Source organism: Stegastes partitus, unplaced genomic scaffold, assembly GCF_000690725.1.
Source record: "Stegastes partitus isolate 25-593 unplaced genomic scaffold, Stegastes_partitus-1.0.2 Scaffold104, whole genome shotgun sequence".
Classification (NCBI taxonomy): domain Eukaryota; kingdom Metazoa; phylum Chordata; class Actinopteri; family Pomacentridae; genus Stegastes; species Stegastes partitus.
This window is the reverse complement of record NW_007577835.1, coordinates 314,302-327,549: the sequence shown is the minus strand read 5'-3', so window position 1 is coordinate 327,549 and position 13,248 is coordinate 314,302.

Below are 13,248 nucleotides of genomic sequence, written 5' to 3'. Positions count from 1 at the left end.
TGCGACCCTAGTGAGGATTAAGCGGTGTATAGATAATGGATGGATGGATGGATGGATGGATGGACTTTTGGGGTTTACCCACAAATGTTGCAACACTCTCCCGTCACTGATTTGCAGGGACATCACTGTTGCATCCTGGACTTTCAGAGCACCTGTTTCCTCCTATCGCAGAATAACAGTGAGGTGCAGCCAGACTATTCTTAAGCACTGACAGCGCTGTGGAGCGAGGTCTGGCTATGCAAGACTGCATGTAAATCAATGTACATCACAGTCAGGTTCAGACCAACTCAGTTCACACAACACTGAATAAGTCTATTGGTCTATTTTGTAGTTAACCAGAATTTTAAATTTGGTTTCTGTTGCCACAGTCCTGCATTGGTGTAGCAGCAGTTATGTGTTTAACATCAACAAGCAAGAAAACTTTCTGATACTTCAGATAAAAAAGAAGCTTGGCAATCAGAGGAAGAAAGCTGTTGACGGCATGAAGCTGGCATTGGCAGTGATTGTGTAATTGCTTTCACTGCCAGAAGGTGGAAACAAAAGCTTTGCACTGCAAGTTAAATTTAAATTCATATGGTATTTTCATGATTCCCTTGGCTCAAGAGAAAAAAAAAATGACTTCACGACCTGTGTAGGCAGAGCTGCTGTATGTGACTGACAGCGACGCATTCACAGCCTTTCTTGTCACATGTTATCTGAGATGATGGAAGCTCTCTCTGCCTCTTTCGTGCCAGTTTTTTCTCAACTCTTCCTCAGGTCTATCGATAGAGGTTTGCACTTTGTTCTTATTTCAAAAGACATAAAGTATAACACAGCTTGAGTAAAAATCTGCAGTAGTTTCAACTGAAGAGATGTTTTGTTTGCTGATGTGTGATGATGTTCGACCTGTTGCCGGTGAACGTTAGCGAGAAGACGAGCCTATAGGAAGACATGATGTGTTTAAGGAGTTACTCTGCAGCAAAAGCAGCCGTTTGCTTCCCAATGAATAGGAGAAAAAAAGTATAGGTTGCATGATGGCTGTACAGTCAAAGAGGATTCATAGATTTCAACACTCCTGCAGAGTCTCTGGAAAAAAAGCTTTTTGGCAGGTAGGGCACTGCTTTGCTTTCAAAACCTGAACAGGGAACATGAATGAAAACCATTAAAATTCCCCCGAGCGGCCTCATGTAGCTGTTAGCTGGCCACGAGACGAAGACTTGGCAGCTCTGAGCGTAAATGTATGAACGGGGATCAATGATTTTTTTCCCAGCACGAACATTCATCAGCAGCAAATAGTAAACTGCAGGTAAAGTGCGTCACCTTGATATTTCTCCAAGGGCCACTCAGGGGCCCATTTGTGATCCACATTCATCTCACGTCTTCCAACTTTTCACCGCGGCTACGACTCCCCGCTCCTCAAGACAGCACAGAGTTAAAATGCACATTCTTGGTAGCCACGTGAGTCATGCACGACATCGCCGCCCACGTCTGTGTGTGGGGGCTGATGAGTAATCCAGCTTGGACTGAGGCAGGAGGCGAGCCTTTGAAGCCAAATCTCAGAAGAGGGGGGAAATATTGAAGCAAAGACCAGGCTAAACACACTGCTAATGCAAATCTAATGCCAGTGAAGGCGCAGATGAGTCAGTTAGTGACCTTCAGCTGTGCGACTTGATCACGTTTGCGGTATCGCGTCCCGCTGTCTCGCACAAATGTAAAAATAATAAAAGAGATAGTAGCTCATTATTGCAGACGGCTGAATGGGGATAGACTCTTGACTCACTTGACCAAAATGTCACCCGTGTGGCAGGAATAACAGCGAGCAGAGCGACTGCAAGAACACGAAAGCAGTGATGTAAAGGAGGCCTCAGGGTGCGGCAACAGCAAAGGTTGCATGTAATTCTTACATAAAGTGTATCAGTGGACTGAGGTCACGACTATCAGACGAACCAGGAGTCAGATGGCAGCAAGTTCAAACCGCTCATCAAATCCCAGCAAGACAGCGCTGATGTCTCACAGCAAGAGAAGAAACAGTCTTTTAACCTTGTTTTAGATTTGACAAGTTGTTAGTAATACAATATTGCAGAGCTGGAACAATTAGTCCTTTAGTCCAGAAAATAAACCTGAATGTTTTGATATATGCGTCAAGAAGAAAAGACAAAAATGTAAACGGAACAGAAGACTGAACACAAAAAGGAATTTGAAATCTGGTCTTCTTGGTAATTTTCATTGACTTTTTTTTTTGTATTTTCTGATATTTTATAAATAAAACAATCTGTTAATCAAGAAAACAGTCGGCAGAGTGTCTGATAATCAAAACAGCTGTCAGTTTCAGGCCTAGGATTAAGAATAAATCGGTCTATTTTGGGTGAAAATTGTCAGGATGTGAACAGGAGGCTCTCAAAATGCTGCGAAAATAATTGAATAATCACAATGACTACAGTTCACAAAGTAATGCCACAATCATGCAATTATGCAACATATCAGACAAAGTATACACACAGACACAAAAACAAACACGCACGGATGCACGCGGCAATGATCAACATGATTATAAATAGACGTTTTCTAATGATCGCATTATCACACAAAGAATCTTCTAACAAAGACGTACAGTAGAGGACCACGATAACACATCAGCGGCTCTAAGCACTGGAGCAGTGATTCATTACATGGACAACACAAAGGGGTGCAGTGAAAGGGTCAAGCACTGCCCTGAGTGCAGCGCATGTCAGACCTCTGCAGGACAAAGGAGCAGCAGGGTCATCCATATTAACACAAGTATGTTTCCTCTGCACAAAGCTACTGTATATTGTCTCTTTTTGTATAGCGATCACGGAGAGCATGTGCGCTCGCTAACAGCTTGCATTGCTGCGGCTATGTGATTATACATGTCTGTTCACATGTGAGTTGCCATGATGCATCAACTTAATTAATGTGAATGTGCTCGCAGCAGCCCGGAGTCATTCCTGCCCACGGTAGAGAGGCTGTTACGTCACACACAGAGCAGGAAGCACAGGAACACACACACAGACAGTTCCCCCCACCGTCTGCATCTGTGGAGTAATGTTCTCCTCGTAACATCCAACACAAATCCCCGTTCGTTTGTTGTACTTGGTGAGCCATCCCGGCCTCTTTTACCTCTTTTATTTTCGTCTTCGGGGCTGTTTCTGTGAGGTGCCGTGGAGCTGCAGCTGCTGAGCCACACACTGACTTCTGGCTGCATTCATTAGCTCCTGTGTTTTCTAGGAGGGTCGGGCCAACAAACACTGCACAGGCTTTCAGTCCTCATCTGTGTCTCTCTGCCCCCCCCACCCCCCTGCCAGGCTGCAGGAGTAAAGCTCAGACGGTGTGTGTGGTCACCCCCATGGGTGAGAGGAGGGGAGCCCGCTGGCCCCTTTCTTTGACTTCCTGTTTAGCACAACCGAAAGGAAAATCAATCAGGGGCCAAAGTGTTTCTCAAAGACTAATATTTTTATCATCACCCAAAAACTTCCGACAGCCCACAACGTTCATACGCACGTTGGTTGCTGCAGGAGTGACTTGATGTCCACTCTGACCTCCAGGCAGCATCCTCACCAGAATTAACCCAAGAATATAGCTGTGAACATACAGTTGTGACAAGCCTTTGACTGTATGGTTTTATTTGCAGTCTCCGAGGCATTTCACGAACCTTAACATTACTCATGGTTGGCTGCAGTTCCTCATGTGTCACAACAGTTTATATTCTGTCCTCTGTGGACACCGAAACAAAGCCCGGGTCATTTGTGAGGGTGGAAACCCCGAAAGACAGAACACTCATTTTCATTTCTGAGAGAGGAAATGTTCAGACGTCCTCTCCTCTTCGCTTTATCATTACATCTCTGCAACTGTCACACCGTGCTTGTCAGTATGGACAATTAAAGTCTTTGCAGCGAGAGTGCATTCCTATATATTAGCAACTGAATGTTTCATAAATTACTACTTCTAATTTTAAATGCCATTTGTAAACCCATGTGTGCTTATTAGTTTCTAGTAGGTCCTATATGTTCCTTCCAGGCTCTTGTATAGTAAAGTGTTGTGTCAAGATTGTCAAGCACTCCCACTGTAAGCGCTACACAAAGACGTCATCTGCTCAGGCAGCTTGCCACCCAGCCTGCTGCTCGTCTATAAAAAGTGATAACAAACTCCTACTTCTGAATGACAGCAAATGTCAGACTGGAGCTCTGACTCACACTGCGAGGATTCATCAAACCTCACATCATCTGCCAGGCACCAGGCTGTCAGGAGAGGAGAGCCTTTCAGGCAGAACCAACAAACTTTGCACGCCAGCGTCTCCAAATGGCAGCGAGCCGTCCGTTTAGAATCTAACTTCAAAACCCAGAAACCCTGTGAGGTGACGTCAGTAAGCTACACTCAGATTGTTCATGTTTACCGAGCCAGCCAGCCAGCCAGCCAGCCAGCATGCTGTAAAAGGTCTAATTTTAGTAAGTCTGCTGTTTGGCTTCCTGTGGGTGGAAGATGTTGGATCATGTTTTTCAGTGTTGATTCCTGATATAATGATCTGTTCTGTCATCCACTCAAACTGGTGGCATTTTATTATATTACAACACTAGCATGGCCATATGAGCATGCAGAACTGTGCAAAGCGCTAACTTGCTTCAAACATATTCTTCATGCAGCGCTAAAGTTGTGCAGCTTCCAGCAGTATTTACCCACAGAGAGGATGCCTGTGAGCCAATAAAGGGAACTAAAAGATAAGTAGGAATATGGGGTGATGATGCAGGTTTCATTCTACTAGTTCTGTTTTGGTCGCCTACAACTTGTGAAAGGAATATAAGGACGTTTAACAGTGAAAAGCTCCATTATATTTACTGAGTATAATACAGTTGTGCAATTTTTCAGTTTTTCCAGATATTCTGAATACATGAAAATATTATTACTATTTCAGAAATAGACCAAAAAAATAAAAATAATATCAAGGAAACTGATTTTCAAATGAATTTGGAAATTGATATTACTTTTCTGAAGATTTTCTATTTATTTAATAGATAAAAACTGTTTAATTCAAGTTTATTATTATAAATATATTTCTAAAAATAGATACAGTTTGTGACAATTAAAAGAAAAAGTAGTACTGGCTTTGTAATTTTACAGACTTATCTGTTATATAGTTACCTGTGCAACAAAATGTTGAATAAATGTGTTTTCACTAGTGTATTACATCTATAAGCATTAATAATCTGTCAAAATACTGTTTTTTTTAATCATTATATAGATAATTTATCTTTATCTGTCAAACAATATAGATAATGTCATGTATTTTAACACATGAGAGTAGCTTTAAAGAGAGCTTCTATAATATTTAACTGAATAATTTTACATTTTTTTCTGATTATAAGTTTTGTCATTTTGTGTAACCTCTGTGCAGGTTTAATGTTGGTTTCTCATGTATGTTATTTGCGAGTTTAACACAGCTGGGAGAGTAATGTAGGTAGGAGGATTACTATGTGGAGTGGTATCATAATGGCGGCTCGTCCCAGGGGCCACGGGGCCCTTCACCCTCTCCTTGTTGGGATGTGTGTTGGCACAGTTCCCCCCCCCGGCTGGCAACTAGCAGGCCAGAGGCCCGGGGCAGGGGGAGGTGAAATGTCAAGAGCAAAATGCAAATTCATGCTGACAAGCGGTGCAGAAAACATGTTCTCTGCGACTCAGGGAACCTTGATATTTCACAAAGTCAAATGAACATGTCAGCCAACACTGCAGGGCAACTATTGGGTTATTTAAAGAGGAGGTTCAGAAAACAGGCCGGTGTTACATCACAGGCGGCAGAGAATGTTTACGTGCAGCTCAGCAGACAAGGCTGGCCTCTGTTGTGGTTGTTATCCTCCTTCTCCAGCCTGCCTCTGTCTGTGAGCCATCACCGACTCTCACAGCGAGACACAATGAGGATGGGCAGACAGGAGGAGACACACACTGATTCACGTTAGTCCGTCATTACATCACTGCTGCACTCTCACCCGCCAGGTCCGCTGTCGGACCCAGTTCCTGAGTGTTATCTGTCTCCAGCACTGAGCGCCCAGAAACACTGTGTGGCCCAAAGCCTGGGCTTTGATTAGCAGCACGACACCATCAAGTCTCCGGATTCAGCCTCAAACCTCATTAGTCCAGGCTGCACTCGAACTACAATAAGCTGCAAAAATGCAGGCCATAATGTGAGGATGCCTATAATATAGCTAGCTTTGCTGGTTGCCATGCCAACTATGAACCTTCAGAACTGTTTTTTCTTTTCTTTTCTTTTGCACCTATGGTTATTACTCAAATAATAAAACACCCTCTGCTGTGAGAATGTGATTCTGTGTGCAGTCAGCTGCACCCCAATTCTCTTGCTTCACCTTGATTCAAGAAGTGTGGCTCTGTGGTAGTCAGACTGTCAGCAATTCTGCGTCTTCGGTCCAGACCGAAATATCTTAACAACCACTGGATGCCTTGACATTCACAGTTCCCTGAGAGACTCTATGAGAATATGTGCTGTTATCCTCATATTAAATACCACCCACTTTGCCAGTGCTTTCCAACATGGCTTCTCCTGATTACTGGTACGGTTGTTGTGTTTCAGCATCACTATAACATGAAAGAAATAAAAATGTAGATATATTTTTTTGGTACAATTTAGCATAAAAACACAGTCCATGAAAAATAGAAGCGAGCATCTTTTAATTAAAGCATATTCATTTCAGATTTTCTTCCTAATAGAAACTCCTGGAGCTTCATATTCGTATTATTTTAACACAGAACGAGGACTGTGGATTTTGTTCCCTAGCTAATATAGAAAATGTTAAAATAGGATCTTCTACCGCAAACTGTTTCATTGTTCATGCAGGCCTGTGGATGTTGTTTTAAGATGAATTATAAAGTACGTAATTCTATCTTTTAAAAGCTTTAACTAATGTATTTGCTGTTCAATATGTGCAAATCTCCAATAGGACTTGGGTAAAAAACAAGTCTGAATAAACCATGAGTTTTTTTTTTTAATGCCTGTATTTAATTCATAGATTAAGATGTCTTCCTCCAGGATGTCCTTGTGTCGCTCTCAGATTCGCTGCCGTCGGAGGTCATGCTTCCTTCTGTCTCAGAGCGCATGAACTGTCATTAGCTGCGCTCCGTTCTCGAGGTCATGCCTCCTGCAGTCAGATGTAAAAAATACACTGAGTTGTTGGTATGACTGAGAATTATGCTAAGCTTCGATGCAGCGCTTAATAGAAACTCAAGGCTGCAGAGAAGGACGTCAACATCGACGTAGCAGAGACGGCCCATGACGTCGCAGTAAATGGAGCATGCAGCGGGGTAAAGAACATATGTTGCATGAGGCCGACGGGGGAGTGATTCAGGCTCCCAAAAGCAACAACACTCCCCCCACTCTTCTGTAGCACAGAAGCAGGGCCTGGATGCAGTGCCCCACACAAGGACATGAGAAAAAGTGGCACTGCTGTCTGAGAGGTTAACATCCCCGTCTGCACAGATGTCCCCAAATAGGAGCTAATTGCAGCAGGAAACAGAATTATTTTTAGGCTGCTCAGCAAAGTGGCAGGAGGAGGGCCCAGACAGGAAAAGGCATGTGATGCCACCGAGTGATATGTCCATGTGAAAAGATTTGTGCCACTGACAGAGTGTGAATGTTTGACACAGACAGTCACATGTTGGCCTGATAATGTCAATATCATTTCCTTCATCTCCTGTCAGCGCGACGCCCGCTCCTTGTCACTGAAACAGGCTGGAAATGAAGAACTCCCACACTGTGACAGTGCTTGAGCTGTATAAATAATCCCCCTCAGTCACTAATGCTGGGGTGTCCAGACTTTCTTCCCTGCAATCTGCTGCATCTCCAAGTACTGTCTTTACCGGAACAGTTTGGGAAATCAACTTATTTGTTTTCTTGCTGAGAGATAGATGCGACAACTGACACCATCCTTATGTCTGTGCGCGACATATGAGGCTACAGCCAGCTACCTCAGCTTAGCATAAAGTGCTGGAATAAACAGTTAAAAGACATGACAAGAACCCTGATTAATATTAGTAGCACATCCTTCGGTCTGATGAGATACATTTGTTTGGCTTAGATGGAGTAAAGCATGCTTTGTGTGAACTTGGGCAGGACTACCACAGCAAATCCATAGTCCTGACTGTGGAGGAGTGGAAAGATCTGGGCTGCACGAGTTCAAAAGGTGTTGGAGAGATGACACTATAGATGGCGACATGACTGTCTGTGAATACACACACACACACAAAAATGGTGGACAAGATGACTCCCAGTCTGCAGAAGCTTGATGGGAGACGAATATTTCAGCACAATCATGATATGAAACCCACCGCCAGAACTACACGAGTTTCTAAATGTGCAAACTATAACCTGGACAAGTATGTCACTTAAAATGGATCCAATAGAACCCCCTTGGATATCTTTTGAAGAGAACCGTAGGTCAACACAACTCCACCAACAAAGACTACTTGGAAAAATTGAACATCTTCCATTAACACACTAGTATCAAACCACACTGGTAAATAAAGGTGGACAAATTTAACACTGAAAACATTAAAGTTTTCCCACACTGTGACAGTGCTTTAGCTGTATAAATAATCCCCCTCAGACTCACTAATGCTGGAGTGTCCAGGCTTTCTTCCCTGCAATCTGCTGCATCTCTAAGTACTGTCTTTACCGGAACAGAAATCAACTTTTTTGTTTTCTTGCTGAGCGATAGATGCGACAACTGACACCATCCTTATGTCTGTGTGCTACATATGAAGCTACAGCCAGCTACCTTAGCTTAGCATAAACATAAGAAACCTCACTGCATGTTAACAAATTTGCCTACCAGATCGACTTAAGCTTTGAATGATTGTATATCATGTCTTTGTCTTTGGTAAAAACACTTGAGAAGCCTGGAGAAAAGTCAAAATGATTCACTTCTGTCATGATATAGCCTTCCGATGTGCCCTTGATTAAATTTTGCACCCTCCAGTGGTTCCGGGGAAACTGACTGACTGACTGCTTCAGATGCAGCTGGCCAATCTCTGAAAATATTTATTTGAGAAAACTGTAAATGCTGAGTAATCTGGCCAGACACGGCACATAGACAGGTGCCTTCATGTAAACCAGTAACGGCACACATAACGAAAGCTTGCTTGGAGTTAAATAAAGAAAAAAAAAAGAGAAAAAGACCTGAAACCCTCCCTACTCAGCAGCTCACCCTCATTCTGTCACACATGTAAAGCTGCCGGGTCCAGCCTGATGCTGGGGGGGGGTGGAGGGATGTTAGCACAATACACATGCCAACTCCACAGCAACATGTGCAGGACTCAGCATCTTCTTCGGACTCACCCACGACCGTGTGTTGGTTGTAATCAGATTAATTCGGAAGCTAATTTGTTGCTGTCAGGTTCTGCCCGGCCGCCGTCAGTAGCACAGATCCATAACTTATCGAAAGCTGATTAACACATCAATCCTCCTGCTTGTGCCCGCTAAGAACACGAGGCTGTGTGGTTGTCAAGATTACTTAAGTGTGAACGGAAGACTGAGGAATCCAGACGTGAGAGCCGTGCATTAACTTGCATGATCCTGTCACCACAAGCTGCCGTCAGAGTGATACTCCAAGCTGGGCTTTGCATTTTAAGTAATACTATAATAATTAGTCCCGTTTTCAGAATGGTGTACTGGAGTATGAATGACTAAATGTGAAACAGGGTCGAATAAGAAGGAGGCAGCTGGTGTGGAGTCACGTGAGCTGTAACTGCTCTCACAACAAAGAAACTGAGCGTCAGTAAAGGATGCCGCTGCCTGACCTTTGACCTTTACATTGGAGGGTCTTATATATAATGTCTTATATATTGAGAGCCTCCTTTTCCACTGCAATCACATTTAGCTTACAGCTCTGTGTTGCTCCTTTTCAGCTCCCTTGGGATCTCGAACTGTGTGACATTTGGCAGTCAGGTGACATTCAAAAATGGGCCCCGACTTGTCTAATGAGCTGCACTTTCTTCCAGTGAGCTAAGGAGACAAACTGAGTTGGGGGTTGGAGGGGGACCTCTGCAACAGGCCCGTCTCGTGCAGCCGTGGCATGATGGTAAATTGGAGCTGGCGTGATAGGTCCTGACAGCAGCACAGCCTTGGCCATGAGCACAAACTGCCTTGCTTACGTAACCAGCCCATTGTTACCGCCCTGTCACTGCCATTAAAATTCATGGAATTCACATGAAATCACGCTCCAGACGACTGTTTGCAGCAGCAGGAGACGCAGGCAGGGCAAAGTTGATCAAAGTCAAAAGAGACGAGAATCGAATGAGCTAAAAGTGGGCACGTAAGACACACAGTTGGGCAAATCCAGTGAGACTACAGGAGTGCAGGTTTCCTCACAGCCTGTAAGTCAGTACTCTGGGGCGAGTGGACGCTCTCCAAAGAGCAGGAGGCACAATGAAAGCAGACCTGTTTCAACCAGCTTTTCAGCTGACACTCCTTCACACCTTTAAGGCTCTGCTGACACCCCCCACCTGTTTTTAGCACTTCTGCCATATATAGATGATCACAGGAAGATCATTTAAAGCTGAAGCTGTAAAACACTCCTTTAGGGTAAAAGTTAACAGTCATTTTGTCTCGTGATCCTTGTAGCAAGTTGCTCATGGAGTGGCAAACGGGTAAGTCTAAGAACTATTAGATGTGGTTCAATGAACAGGGATGCTATAAACGATGTAAAAACAAAACATGACAAATAGACAGTTAAAGGGCATCTTTAACCTCTCATATTGATCTTGCCACTCACTGAGAGGTATTACATTGCAGGAATGCAGATTTTCACGGCTTTTTCAGCTGTTACTGTTAAGGTGCCCTTAAGCAAGGCATTCAAAGTCTGATCTGCTCAAGATGAATGGAGCTGTTGACGAACCTGGAGCTGGAACAGCCTGTTGATAAACTGAAGAATGTGAATATGGAGCTCAGTGCTGAAGTGAAAACAATTAACAACGAAACAGAAAATATGTTCAGTATACAGCTGAAGTGAGCAAACCCCTGTGCAGTATCATCTAAATGTCAAATGATTCAAAACTATATGCCCTCTCAGTAACTGCATCATTTCTAAGTATTTAATCTCGTAAACAATCCAAAAAATATCTGAGTTTCTGTAACAGCTCAGAAAGTGCAAAGGACATCGAAGAACATCAATCGCTACGGACAGTGTCCCAGAAAGCCCCCGCTGACTGGTGCTTAGTACAAAACTGCCGGAGTAAACTGTTAAAAGACATGACAAGATCCCTGATGAATATTGGGATCACATGTTAGGTCTGATGAGATAAATTTGTGGGGCTTGGATGGACTACCACAGTAAATACATAGTCCTGATTGTGAAGTGGAAAGATTTGGGGCTGCATGAGTGCAAAGGGTGTTGGAGAGATGACATTGTAGTTGATGACATGATGGTCTGTGAATATAAAAAAAAATGGTGGACAAGGTGACTCCCAGTCTGCAGAAGCTTGTTGGGAGACAAATAGTGCAGCACGATCATAATATAAAACCCACCGCCAGAACTACACACCAGTTTCTAAAGAAAAATGTGAAAATTATAACCTGTACAAGTATGTCACTTAAAATGGATCCAATAGAACCCACCAACAAAGACCACCTGGAAAAATAGTCCCAGCAGTGTGTTAGTGGAAGATATTCTATCAAACAACACTGGCAGGATCCAAGGAGAGGATTGAGTCCGTCATCTAGAACAAAGGTAGACAAATTCAATACTAAAAACAATAAAGTTTTGGATCTCAGTAATGAAAGGTGTCCCGACGTCTGGTGCATTAAGTTCCTACTATGGAGCCTGTTTTAAATACAGTAAATCTAAAGTATTGTTTTTAATATTACAAAAGTCACTATTCAACTTATCAATAGCTACAAGGTGATACAATTTAGAATCATGTGACTTTTCAGTGACATTGCAAAGGAGTGAACTTACCTCTGTTACATACAGTAATTTCATTACCGCCAAAACTTCAACTCAGCTGTTGAATCTCTCTGATGCAATGCAAGGTCTTTTGGAAAACCTTCAGCAAAAACCCTAATAAAGTATGAGGTGTGTCAGAAAAGTTCCAGGATTGGTGTCACAAAAGATATATTTTGAACCCAAACTACAAACTACCAGTTTTCCCCTTCAGACGATCAACCAGCACATCTATAAAGAGATCCTGTGGCGTTTGCTTCGTTCAGAGAAGAGACGAGAGTTGTGGCAGGACAAGTGGTGGCTGCTTCACCATGACAACGTTCCTGCTCACAACGCCCTGAGCATCCAACAGTTCCTGGCTGAGAAGAACATCGCTGTGCTGGAGCAACCTCCCTACTCACCCCACCTGGCTCTGTGGGATTGTTTCCTCTTCCCCAAGCTCAAGGGGGTCATCAAGGTGACCTGTTTTGAAGACGTGGACGACATCAAGATGGCTGTGACGACAGAGCTGCAGAGGATCCTGGAAGAATCCTTCCAGGAGTGCATGGCGGCGTGAAGAGAAGGCTGGGAAAGTGTGTTAGACTCCAGGGGGATTACTTGAAAGGGGAAAACTTGTAGTTTGGGTTTAAAATATATCTTTTGTGACACCAGTCCTGGAACTTTTCTGACACTCCTCGTATGTACTCAAACCACCTCTCACACACACACACAGGAGTTGGAGCTGCTTGTCCTCACACTCACACGTGCTCACTTTCACACACAGGCAGATATAATGATGCAGGTGTTTCCACACTGTTCAGATGGAATGATTTATTCATAATCATGATAGCATAATAAAACAATGAACATTGAAAGCACTGACAGTTGAACCCAAGGCCTCTCACACACAGCATGCACCACCCCGACCCCAGCGTTCACAGAGACACTAAACATCCCTAACGCCAAGTCACTCCTGGCTTCTGAAAGTCGTCCTTTTTTTATTCTCTGTTCCAGTCAGGTTTTTCCTTGTTCCTTTTTTTTTTGTTTTTTTAATCCTTTAAATATATTTTGATATAAAAACAAGCCCACATATGATGAATCAACCATGTTTGTGAACTGCCTCTCCCCCTTCGTCTCCTGTTACTGTCCTGCCCCCACCGTTCCACTGCTCCCCCGGGGCTTGTCTTGGTTGGAGGACGAACATGATACTGGCCCCCGTATCCCCCCCCTCCCCCCCGCCTCTTCCTGTTCACGTGCTCTTCGTGGACACTTGGAAACAAAAAACCCCAGTCTGATGTGGTGATGGTGGAGGTGGGGGAGACAGCACTAAAAA